This window comes from Aegilops tauschii, chromosome 7, assembly GCF_002575655.3.
Source record: "Aegilops tauschii subsp. strangulata cultivar AL8/78 chromosome 7, Aet v6.0, whole genome shotgun sequence".
Lineage (NCBI taxonomy): Eukaryota > Viridiplantae > Streptophyta > Magnoliopsida > Poales > Poaceae > Aegilops > Aegilops tauschii.
In genome coordinates, this window is record NC_053041.3 from 129,388,056 (window position 1) to 129,401,671 (window position 13,616).

The 13,616-nt window shown below is 43.0% G+C and overlaps 1 long non-coding RNA gene across 1 annotated transcript; it reads right to left on the minus strand.

The window, feature by feature from the left end:
• Positions 1 to 2,242: 2,242 nt before the first annotated feature.
• Positions 2,243 to 6,664, minus strand: LOC109754834 (uncharacterized). The gene is made up of 2 exons (XR_005764760.2): positions 5,103 to 6,664; positions 2,243 to 5,010 (listed from the first exon to the last, which is right to left on the minus strand). It is a non-coding gene; the product is annotated as an uncharacterized lncRNA (long non-coding RNA).
• Positions 6,665 to 13,616: the final 6,952 nt, after the last annotated feature.

Sequence of the window (13,616 nt, forward strand, 5' to 3'; positions counted from 1 at the left end):
GAGAGAGGCATAACACTAACACCGGCTCCAAGACCACATAAAGCAGTCCTAACATAGTTTCTTTTAATGGAGCAGGGTATAGTTGGTACTCCTGGATCTCCAAGTTTCTTAGGTATTCCACCCTTAAAAGTATAATTAGCAACCATGGTGAAAATTTCAGCTTCCGGTATCTTTCTCTTATTTGTAACAATATCCTTCATATACTTAGCATAAGGATTCATTTTAAGCATATCAGTCAAACGCATACGCAAGAAGATAGGTCTAATCATTTCAGCAAAGCGCTCAAAATCCTCATCATCCTTTTTCTTTGATGGTTTGGGAGGAAAAGGCATGGGTTATGAACCCATGATTCTCTTTCTTTACCGTGCTTCCTAGCAACAAAGTCTCTCTTGTCATATCGTTGATTCTTTGATTGTGGGTTATCAAGATCAACAGCAGGTTCAATTTCTACATCACTGTTATTACTAGGTTGAGCATCAACATGAACATCATCATTAACATTATCACTAGGTTCATGTTCATCACCAGATTGTGTTTCAGCATCAGAAATAGAAATATCATTGGGATTCTCAGGTGTGTCTTCAACAGGTTCACTAGAAGCATGCAAAGTCCTATCATTTTTCTTTTTCTTCCTCTTAGAGGGACTAGGTGTATCAACATTAGTTCTCTGAGAATCTTGCTCAATTCTCTTAGGGTGGCCCTTAGGATACAAAGGTTCCTGAGTCATTTGACCCCCTCTATCATAACTCTAACAGCATTATCATTCTTCTTATTATTTAATTCATTGAGCAAGTCATTCTGAGCTTTAAGTACTTGTTCTACCTGAGTGGTAACCATAGAAGCATGTTTACTAATGAGTTTAAGTTCACCTTTAACTCTAGACATATAATCACTCAAGTGTTCAATCATATAAGCATTGTGTTTTAATTGTCTACCAAAATAAGCATTGAAATCTTCTTGCTTAACCATAAAATTATCAAACTCATCTAACCATTGGCTAGCAAACTTAGTAGGCGGGATTTCAGCTTTATCATATCTATAGAGAGAATTTACCTTTACTACCTGTGTCGGGTTATCAAGGCCATGTATTTCTTCGATAGGTGATGAATTAAGACCATGTATTTCTTCAATAGGAGGTAAATTCTTAACATCTTCAGCTTTAATACCTTTTTCTTTCATAGATTTCTTTGTCTCTTGCATATCTTCGGGACTTAGAAATAGAACACCCCTTTCCTTCGGAGTTGGCTTAGGAGTTGGTTCAGGAAGTGTCCAATTATTTTCATTGGTCAGCATATTATTCAATAGAATTTCAGCTTCATCAACAGTTCTTTCCCTGAAAACACAACCAACACAACTATCACAACTATCCAGATGGTCTCTGGAAGCATCGGTTAGTCCATTATAAAAGATTAGTCGTCGACCCGTGCACATGCACGGGCTAGCTGCTATATGTTGCACAATCTCATCAACTATGCTCATTAAAGTGCCTATGTAAAATGTAACTTGAGTAGTTGAGTTGACAACATGAAGACAACAGAGAATTAAATAAAATAGTGAAGAACAGTAAGATTGTGCCAAGGAGAACAATGTATCTATTATAGTACGGCAACAAAACTATAATTTGCACTCACAAAAAAATACTGATTAATTAATTGAGGGATCGACCATATTCTGTGGATGACATGCTGGATGTAGCAAAATCTGAGAAGAAATAAGCCAGTGATATTTGCTTCCTTGTAATTTAGAAACACCCTCATTTTCTTTCTCATGCTAGGCATGCTAGAATTAATTTGTTAATAATCGCAATGCACTGACCTCCCACAAATGTTTCAACACCGATGGATTTGGATATTCTTGATCGCTAATAACACAGACATACTAAAGTATTACCATGTAAAGTCATCACTGAAATAGATGATAATATTTTCTCAACTTCACCTTACTTTTTTTTCTTCTCTTTCAGGATTCCATCCTGTAAAGTAGCGTTGTGTATTCGCTGAGGACGTGCATGCAGCCATGTAGGTGTATGGCAGGTATAAGGTTTGCCAATATATGAGCAAGTAAATCCAATGGCATAGTGGAGTTGCAAAACTTGCAAATAATATAATACCAACCGTTGACCAGAAAATCACTCATCAAGTCACCTTAAGCCTACTTAATTTCAGGTTAGGCTCGTTCATTACCAAACAACTTTAGAAAGGAAGAAATCGGACATCACATAGAAGTAAAACTGGACAGGAAATAAAAGAATGTAAGTGAAAGACTTTAGGAAATATAGATGCAGATCTTGGTCCAGCAATATAACCTTGCACCACCAAGTCACATTACATCATGGCATTTCTCCATTTCTAAGTCCAGTTAATAAGATAACATCAGGAAGCACAACAGATAAATTGCTGGAATTAACGTATCCATGTGATTAATGGCCTTGTTAGGACTGGACTTGGGCAATCACCGGCGTGTGTTCCGTTCTTCATCCGGTCCATCCAGATCCAGTAGCTAGATTAGATTAGCCAGAATCATTTCGTATGCTCTCCATGAATCAATCAAGGGTGCTTAAATCCTTATACTTGTGTCTCACCGGAAAGAAATTGTTAAAGGCTGCGTGTAAGTGTGTCTTCACCGCAGAAAGAACTCCTCTCGGAGCGACAAATGATCCGGACCTGCTGTAGCATAAACTGTACCTCAGCATTACATGTGTTTGTGCACAAACATATTGGGTTACAAACTGGGAAAAATAATTTTTGATCCAATCCGGGATATCTGCTGGAAAATAAATATATTAAGAGACAATAAAAAACGGCATGCTAGTATCAGCTAGCGCTGCCTGCACCTTACCCTTAGAAATATTTTTGATCACCATGCTTTTTATGCCTCGACAACCACATTAAAGCTCCATCGACCATCGTCGGCATGAACTGACACTTCTCTCATAAACTTAATTAACCACGCTGCTGCTCTTAGTAAGTGCAGCATAAGAACGTCTTATGCGTCAAGGCATCGTCAAATTTACAAATGGCGACAACGCTCACCAGCCAGCCGGCGACCATTAGCAGATAGATCAACCTGAAGACATATCATAGTGGGGTGCGAATGGTGGTAGCACTTAGGCATGACACCATTGCAGGAGAGAGACATGGATGAGGGATCGAAAAGTTTGATTCTATATTGCGACTCTTCAATTCTGGGTGGTAAACACATTGGTGGATTTCTCTTAAAGGATGTGTGCACATAATTTGATGGCATAGGTGGGTAATTCAACTACAGTACCAAAGATCTAATGATTCTAAGGGTTTCAGTCGATGATTACAGATGTTAATCCACACCGTTATAACTCGGTCACATCAGATGAGCGGATCATATATTTTTATTACGTTCTGTTTGTTGGAGGTATCAAATTAGTGTTGTAATATATATATAATCGATAAGCGAGCTAGCTTTTGAATCTTAAGTTTCACTAGGAGTCCAAATATTTCAAACACCATTGCATCATTGACATGTCATAATTACCTATTGCATGGGTAGCTTGTGGCCGGTGGATGTAAGGAAATTGGCATAACTTAATGCCATATGTATAGGAAAATGTTTGCAATCTAGGGTTTATACCTTTGCTTAACAATAGAAGGTGGAATGATTGCCTAAACCTGCACGGGATTGTCATATCCAATAAACATAATAATTCATTTGCATGATATTCTGGTTAATATGAATATAGGTTATCGTTGAACTTGTCTTGTAGTTCATGAGCTCTGGACTTAGTAGTGTGGTTGCATATATAAAAGGGTCCTAAATTTTCTGGAAAATCACATTATGCATTCATGTATTCAAGTGGTTGGGATTTCCGTTAACCTACAGAGCAATTGTGGTAGCATAAGCAAAACTACGCAACACTAATTCGATGGGCAGGATATAGAATTTTAAATGTTTAGTAGATGTGGTTAGGGATTTTCAAAGAGTTCATACAACATCATCTTCCGATTTCCCATTCTAACGACCCCTTGGAAGAATCAGCCTATTTAACATAGAATCCTAGCATGTGAATTCATGAACGAAAAAGAGAAGTTAGTCCTGTCATAACAGTTGCTGCTAAGCACAATAAAGAGCTAGCTGTAGCACTAAACTTAAAATACTAAGAATGGTGAAGAGACCTACACATAGTTTCTCTGAAGCTGCAAAAATATTACAGAAAACAGTATACGTTGACCATAGTTGCAAAAATATTACAAAAAACAGTATACATTGACCATATTTGCAAAAATATTACACAAAACAGTTTGCACTGACGAACATAGTATTGTGCCCACCTGTGCAGCTCAAGTAGTACTTGAAGCTAATAATTGTATGGCCAATAGTTTTAAAATCTGACTACCTGATCTAACAAAAATGAAACTGCACAATTTAGCAGTTAAAGACATGGAAAAATATTCAAACTCTAAGCAACGTACCTCCATGTAATGGATGGATGATCGGATGTACCATCCAGTTAATCCGATGTGTAGCCTGTACTCGAGAAAAACACACGCATCATTCAATTCTGGTACAAACGAAACGACATCAGCTAATTTGGTTGCCATGTAAGAAAACTAATTTGGTTGGCTAACATAGGGTCATCTGAAAGCATCTATAATTTAAACCTCCTAGAAACATCAAAGGGATCTTCTGTCCGTAGGCAGGCCTACCATATATATCTTTGGTGCCACTGGAAGCAATGTCGTTATGCAGCCCATGGCAACTTGCATGCTTTCTCTTCCTACATCACACAATCAAGTCAAAAGGACCACTTATGGATACGCATGTACACAACCAACTTTTTTTCTTGTCCAAACATTAGGGATCAAGCCAAATTGTATGCCTGTATCTTCTGTGATGAATTGAAAGGATTTAAGAACAGAGCAGGGATCGTGGGGCCAGCAAATCCCTGTAGTCCCTTCACTCGGCAGCCTTACTGCCTACTGCAGCCGCCTCCTCCTCCGCTGCATCAACCGGTGTAAGATTGATTCAATAATTGGCCTAGAAAAAATATGTTTGGGAAGCCTCATAGTCAGAACCTGAAATCTGAGATGATTCAAGAAAGAAGAAGAAAGGGATTGTGAGTCTATGACCTCTTTTCAGATCGATTGCTGAGTTGGATGGAAATCTGAAGTTCAGTATGACATGGGGATCGACTGAATCGTGGCCCTTTTTATTAGAGCGATTGCAGCGTGAGGTCAACTTGTACGCCTCACGGCCATTACCTCGAGCAGCCCGTCGAGGTGCCAGCACGGTGGCGCACCGACAGTCGGCAATGGCGCCGGGAACACGCACTGCAGCCAAGCGCAGTTCTACCGCCCCGCCCTGAGCCTCGGGAAGGAGTCCACAGCAGCGGCGGCGACATCGTGTGATGGCGGCGGCGGCGGCGTCGATGGCGGCGGCGGCGTCGATGGCGTATAGGTCGAGGAAGGCCAGGATAGCCGGAGCAGAGATGGAAATTAAATTATGTTGAGAGCATTGTTCTTTTAGAACACACATGTGAGAAAGTTTTTTTTTTGACAACTACACATGTGAGAAAGTTAGTTAGAGTTTGCGACCGTGGCATTTCTTTTAATCTAATATCAGATCAAAAATATTCTGTGTTCTTTCTTTTGAGATGGAAACCTGTTCTTTTGAGAAGGAACTTGTTTTTTTATTTTAAGATGGAAACTCCGAAAGGATTCTATGAATTAATCTAAACCGTTATTATTTCGGCCCCACATGATTAACGGTTAGTATTTACTAATTAACGTGGGAATTTTTAGGGAGTCTGTAATTAGTATAAGTAAGTAAGTATAGATATAGATATAGATATAGATAGATAGATATCAAGTATTTTATTTTCTTGAAAGGGTGATCAGGCAAAGCATTAAGTAATTGGAGAAGCCTCCCGCAAGCTTGTGGGAGACTCTCTTCTTCAATTTGCACAAAATTATATATTTCCCTTAAAGCAGCTTGTTTCTTATGAGCAGAAAAGTATTTAGCAGAGAAGTAATAAATCATATCCTGGGGAGTACGCACACAACCAGGATCAAGAGAATTAAACTATATCTTAGCATCACCCTTTAATGAGAACGAAAATAATTTAAGGATATAATAGTAGCGAGTTTTCTCATCATTTGTGAACAGGGTAGCTATATCATTTAATTTAGTAAGATGTGCCACAACAGTTTCAGATTCATAGCCACACAAAGGATCAGATTCAACCAAAGTAATTATCTAGGGGGAGAATCTTCATCATCACTTTCATCAATATTACCAGTTTCAATAATTTCATTCTCTCTAGCCCTAGCAAGTTATTCATCAAGAAATTCACCAAGTGGCACAGTAGTATCAAGCATAGAAGTAGTTTCATCATAAGTATCATGCATAGCAGAAGTGGCATCATCAATAACATGCGACATATCAGAATTAATAGCAGAAGCAGGTTTAGGTGTCGCAAGTTTACTCAAAACAGAAGGTGAATCAAGTGCAGAGCTAGATGGCAGTTCCTTACCTCCCCTCGTAGTTGAGGGAAAAATCTTGGTTTTTTCGTCTTTCAAGTTCCTCATAGTGACCAGCAGATATAAATCCCAAGTGACTCGAAGAATAGAGCTATGCTCCCCGGCAACGGCGCCTGAAAATAGTCTTGATAACCCACAAGTATAGGGGATCGCAACAGTTTTCGAGGGTAGAGTATTCAACCCAAATTTATTGATTCGACACAAGGGGAGCCAAAGAATATTCTCAAGTATTAGCAGTTGAGTTGTCAATTCAACCACACCTGGATAACTTAATATCTGCAGCAAAGTATTTAGTAGCAAAGTAATATGGAAGTAACTGTAGCGGTGGCAAAAGTAACAGTGATAGTTTTGTAGTGATTGTAACAGCAGCAACGGAAAAGTAAATAAGCAAAGAACAATATGTGAAAAGCTCGTAGGCATTGGATCGGTGATGGAGAATTATGCCGGATGCGATTATTCATGCAACAGTTATAACATAGGGTGACACAGAACTAGCTCCAATTCATCAATGTAATGTAGGCATGTATTCCGAATATAGTCATACGTGCTTATGGAAAAGAACTTGCATGACATCTTTTGTCCTACCCTCCCGTGGCAGCGGGGTCCTAATGGAAACTAAGGGATATTAAGGCCTCCTTTTAATACAGTACCGGACCAAAGCATTAACACATAGTGAATACATGAACTCCTCAAACTACGGTCTTCACCGGGAGTGGTCCCGATTATTGTCACTTCGGGGTTGCCGGATCATAACACATAGTAGGTGACTATAGACTTGCAAGATAGGATCAAGAACTCACATATATTCATCAAAACATAATAGGTTCAGATCTGAAATCATGGCACTCGGGCCCTAGTGACAAGCATTAAGCATAGCAAAGTCATAGCAACATCAATCTCAGAACATAGTGGATACTAGGGATCAAACCCTAACAAAACTAACTCGATTACATGATAAATCTCATCCAACCCATCACCGTCCAACAAGCCTACGATGGAATTACTCACGCACGGCGGTGAGCATCATGAAATTGGTGATGGAGGATGGTTGATGATGACGATGGCGACAGATTCCCCTCTCCGGAGCCCCGAACGGACTCCAGATCAGCCCTCCCGAGAGAGATTAGGGCTTGGCGGCGGCTCCGTATTGTAAAACGCGATGAATCTTTCTCTCTGATTTTTTTCTCCCCGAACATGAATATATAGATTTGGATTTGAGGTCGGTGGAGCTCCAGGGGGCCCACGAGGCAGGGGCGCGCCCCCCACCCTCCTGGACTGGGTGTGGGCCCCGTGGCCTTGATTCTTTGACCAGTATTTTTTATTATTTTCGAAAATAATCTCCGTGAAGTTTCAGGTCATTCCGAGAACTTTTATTTCTGCACAAAAATAACACCATGGCAATTCTGCTGAAAACAGCGTTAGTCCGGGTTAGTTCCATTCAAATCATGCAAGTTAGAGTCCAAAACAAGGGCAAAAGTGTTTGGAAAAGTAGATACGACGGAGACGTATCAGTCATCAACCGTTATTTCTCAGTAATTGTTTCCCTTATACCTATTGTTGCTTACAGGGATATCAAAATTAAAGCTCGGGTTTATTTTGTCTTTGATATTAGTTGAACTGCACAAAAGGAGCCAATGTGTCTAAGGCAAACTGCTGCATTAGTGGGTCCAGTTGGTCTTACCACTTTGCAAAAAGAAGCAGTCACTGTTTGCGCTACATTACACAAGGAATGATCGAGAAGCTTTACAGAGTATTAGTAGACGCTGGTGACATGACTAGTCTGCAGAGAGCATAGGAAACTCTACAACACATGGAGTACACTGGGCAAAAAGTGCCTAAACAAGTACAGGAAGCCAGGCCAGGACTCCAAATCTGTCAATGTCATTCTAAGCAACAGTGATGGGGCATCTGGGTATGGTAATCTGTTTACCTTACTTTCAGTTTGTTAGTCCACCGATTGGTGGGTTGACACTGGGGCCAATATTCATGTGTGTGCTGCTGTGTCTTTGTTTTCTTGCAGCATATAAATACGATATCCACAGGGATGCTCAGCTTGATTTTAGTGGAACTGCACAAAATGTCCAGATGGTTTGTGTCCTTCATAATACTTCATCATGCACAATACATCGAATGGTTCTCTAATCATTCGTCGTCACCTTGAGCCACCGGACTATATGTTTGAATGGTGCTGCTAGCGTCGGCCATTAAGAAGGGTAAGAAGAAAGACAAAAAGAGATATGGCTGCTTTACTTGTGGTTCGGAGGAACACTGGGCAAACAAGTGCCCAAACAAGTACCAAGAAGCCAGGACAGGACTCCAAGTCTGTTAATGTCACTCTAAGAAACAATGATGGGGCATCTGGGTATGGTAATCTGTTTACCGTACTTTCAGATTGTTAGTCCACTGATTGGTGGGTTGACACTGGGGCCAATATTCATGTGTGTGATGATGTGTCTTTGTTTTCTGGTAGCATATAAATACGAAATCCACAGGGATGCCCAGCTTGATTTTAGTGGAACTTCACAAAATGTTCAGATGGTTCGTGTCCTCCATAATACTTCATCATGCACAATACATCGAATGGTTCTCTAATCATTCGTCGTCACCTTGAGCCACCGGACTATCAGATGACAAACCCTGCCCGTTCCACAATCATAGGCATTACATATTTTGAATGGGAAAAGCTTGTCAAAGTTGACATTAGTTTAATATATTGGAATTGGAAAACCTTGTCAATTTTTGCTCATTGATGTTAGCCAGAAGACATGCATTTGATATTTTTGAGTGGGACGCCCTTTGCTGTGAGCAACGTCGATCGTTTTTTCCTATTCCTGTCTTCAGTTCAGAAGTAAATATTTACTCTGCTGAGATGCATAGTCACATGAATGTTGACTTATGTAAGATATTTTAAGAGTTTGTTCTGAATATTGTCTATGTAATGCCAGGCCTTGTGTTTGATTGCAAAGTTGAGCTTGGAATGTTGTGGCATGCGGCATCACGAGCTGTTCACCGTGCCTCCTGAGAATAATGCTTCGTATTGTTTTGCATGTCGATCTAATGCCAGTGATTTGCTTGTTAGGAAGATCATCCTCTTCTGTTGTTTCCATTCTTAAGAAGTTCATCGTCTTATGTTTCATTCATAGCCTATACGACAAGTCGGGTAGGTTAGACGTGAAACCATATGATCTTCCGACCAACTCATCATCTTAGGCCGTGATTGGATCGTCGTTTTCCAACCAAAACCGCTTGTAAAACTGACGCTTGTAAATAAAAGCAGATGGTCTCGGGCGAAGCGCTTGGTTGGTCGATTTCGACTAGTAAAATATACACCGGTCTCTCAAATTACACGCGTAACCCGCCGGTTTTACTTACAGACCTCGGGCCCTCGGTTTCATTTCGCCTGTATTTTACGCGTTGTTTCCGATGACGAGTAAATTACACTTGTATCTTAATACATGTGTGAAATAAACTAGAGCTCCCAAGCGCGGCCTTACCATTTCATGCCGTCTCAGTCTCTCGAAGGTGCTCATAGGTGTCCGCTGATCCTGGCTTCCTGAATGAGCAGCGGGCGCTGTATCAGACCATCCATAGGGCCCGCGAGGCCCTCTCCGTCATCCCGCGGCGCCGAGCATTGTTAACATGGTCAATGAACATGAGGATTCAGGAGATGACTTTATTTTGACTGGATGACAGTAGGGACCCACTAGGGCCATAGCCGTACGTACGCAAGTGCCTCCTTATTATGTACACCCATATTTTTTTTGCTTCCTCCTGGTTTCCTGACATCACGGTCCCACACCATTGTCAACCTATGCAGTCAATATAAACGAGAGAATTGCACAAGGTGCGGCCGATAGCTGGGACCAAGCAGCTCGAGCAGTATTTGTGTTTTTGAGGCATGAGCACTGCAGAGTTTTTCTTGGCGATGTTTTCTTTGTTGTTCAGAGGAGAGCAGGGTATTAACTGGGCGGGCTGTGGCCCGTCTAGCCCAGGACAGATATCCAGCCCAGATAATTTTTTTTTCAAGATGAAAATGGCTAGCCCAGCTATACGTTTTTTTGAGGAATACCCAGGCAAGGTCAACTTGTTATTCTCCGCCCCGCTGGGCTGCAAATCTTTCCTAGGAGGGATGCATTAGGCTTAACAGGCAAATGGGCTTTAAAAAATAATAAATGAGATGTAATTGTAAAAACTAGGCAGTAACTATAAAAAAATGCACCAAACACGAAATTAGTTTATAAAATATTATTTATGGATTTTGAAAATCTTAATTTTTAATTGTTGCGCGCGCAATGTTTCGTTAGATTTTTATGTAATACAAATTTATATTTAATCTCACTAGAAATTTCGGGATAAAAATATTTCGGATCCCATCAAAATGTGGGAAATTTTATTGAATTCTGTCTTGAACGGTTGGTTGAAATTATTAATCGTTGTCCTAGCTAGAAAATTGGCTGTACTTTTAACAAACTGTAAATGGGCTGTAGTAAATTCCATTAGAATTCAAAAATGGGCTGTACATTCTTACAAATCGCAAATGGGCTATAAGTTCTCTGCCACACACTTGTGGGCCTACTAAGTTGACGCGTCCCCTAAAAAAAGAAGTTGACGCGTATGCAAGGCTTTGTCAACTTATTATAGTCAACACACGGTTCTAGCAGCTGTGGCCGTTGGATGTCCATCCAACAGATGTCGTGCTTCTTCTTCAATCTCGGATATTCTAGCTTCACCCGCTGTCGGGGATATACCCCGCGGCGTAACCCGGCTGGACTTGGTGCTTCATTATAACCCGCCAGAGGACTGGTGATTCATGGATCTGGCGGTTCACTGGTCTGACGATTTACGAGCCTAGCGATTCACGAATGACCCGAACGACGGGTCAGATAAAGGACAAGGCCCAAGGACCAGAAGGCCGGTTCATGTTAATGGTGGGCCGGTTTAAGAGGAAAGCGTAAGGACTATTCTCCTACAAAGGAAGCAAGACTAGGACTCCACTTGTAATAGAGTAATCCTAATCCAACTAGGACTAGTCATGTAAACCGCCCCTTCAACATATATAAGGAGGGGCAGGGCTCCCCAAAGAGGGACAAGCAAGAAGAAACAATCTCTAGGGCTAGACACAAAGAGCCGGTTTACGGCGACTCCCTCATGATGATAATGAGACCGAGCAACAAACAGCATGTAGGGTTGTTACCGGATGATGTTTCCCGGGGCCCGAAGCTGTCTAAATCTTTGTCTTGCGTGTTACGTCTCTCGATTCCGATCAATCCCTTCAAGCTACTGCATAGATGCGTTGGCCTCACGACTAAGTCCTCACACTAGGACATCTGCCGTGACAATTCCATGATAGTTGGCGCCCACCATGGGGCTATCACACGATGGTTTCGAGTTCTTGGAGGGCAGCTTCAAAGGACTCAAGGGATACACTGTGGGCCGGATGACCAAGAGTCGTTGCGGCAAGCTCTACATCGACGACGCAGGTTGGGGCCCCGAGGCCGGCTCGATCAAGTACCGGTACCGGGTCCCCTTCGGCGGCCCTGAGCCGAACATCTCCACCGACATCATCAAGACGGCTCAGCATGCGAGATCTACCCGGGTTAAGCCCGCCGTGAAGCGTGCCTTCGTGGGAGTCATCCACGGAGTGGAATGTGAGTATAGATCGGAATCTGGTGGTGAAACCGTCGTTTATTCCAGCGACGAGTCATCGACCGGAGAGACCGAGTCATTGTACCAGTTGCAAGATGGCCGGATTGGGGGCTGTTCCGATGGCGACAGTATTCCGGACCCCTTCGATCTGCCAAACCGGGTTGCGATCTTCATGGCCGGTACACAGCCAGCGCTCCACTCTTCAACCGCAGCGGCGATGATTTCCGGATCAGTGGCAACGACAGCAGCCGGGGCAGGAAGCCCCGTGCGACCGCCTGCTCAGGTTTTATCTAATTTATTTGACGCTTTGGCAGCACTGATGGCGGAGGTTAACCTGGTGAATCAAGATGAGCATAATGCGGAAGTCGCGAAAGTGAAAGATCAGATAACCCAGGACAAAGCCGACCTAGCAGCTGAGGATACCAGGATGGCTGCGGAACGGGCCGCATTGGATGCACAGGCTTATCGGCTTATGCTGGATCAGAGCGCGTCAAACGATGTCATGAGGAGAAGGTACCGGTCTCACCTGCTGCCGGTTTATGACGCCAGGAACCTCTTCAATACCCCAGGAGTGGGGACCAGTAATCCGCCAGTAGTAAACCGGACAGAGGCACCTGGAACGGGAGCGCCGGTTCAGCCACGTCCAACAGATCCGCCTCGTCAGAACCACGTTGTCGGATGTGGGGTTCCGGCAAACCCTTAAGGTACGAACACTGGGGTGCGCGCGAAGTCTTTCCCTCCTACCGATCTACGCCCTAGCTTGCTAAGATCATGCGGACGGACTCGACCAACTCGCAACACAGAAAGACACGAGATTTATACTGGTTCGGGCCACCGTTGTGGTGTAATACCCTACTCCAGTGTGATGGTGGTGGATTGCCTCTTGGGCTGATGATGAACACTACAAGGGAAGAACAACCTCCTGAGGTTGAGGTGTTCTTGTGCCTGTGTGGTTGAGGATGATCTGAATCAGTTCGAGACCCCTCCCCTCCTACTGTGGTGGCTAGTCCTATTTATAGAGGCCCTAGTCCTCTTCCCAAATATTGAGCGGAAAGGAAGCCAACATCAGCGGGAAAATTTGAAGGGGGACAGCCAGTACAAGCTATCCTGACAAAAGCGGTCTTCGCCTGCGAAAAGCTCTGGTGGTGACGCCGTCTTGGGCTCCACGATGACCTCCGTCTTGCCGTCCTCCTGGTCTTGGTCTTGTTGCACCAATATAGCAACCTTTGCCTGATGCCTCGGTACTCTTCGCCTGCGCTGGCCTCCTTAGCACCAAAGAGGAAATAAGGACACTGCGCGCGCTGGCGCCTGCCTGGTGCCGTTTGTCATGGCTCACATCACGAGGGCCTCGTGAGGTTTGCCCGGCCTTGATATCTCCACTCCTCGTGAGCCTGCCTGGCTAGGCCACTCCAGAGGAGGTCTTGCGTCGTCCGCCTCGCGAGGCTCGGACCCTCGCGA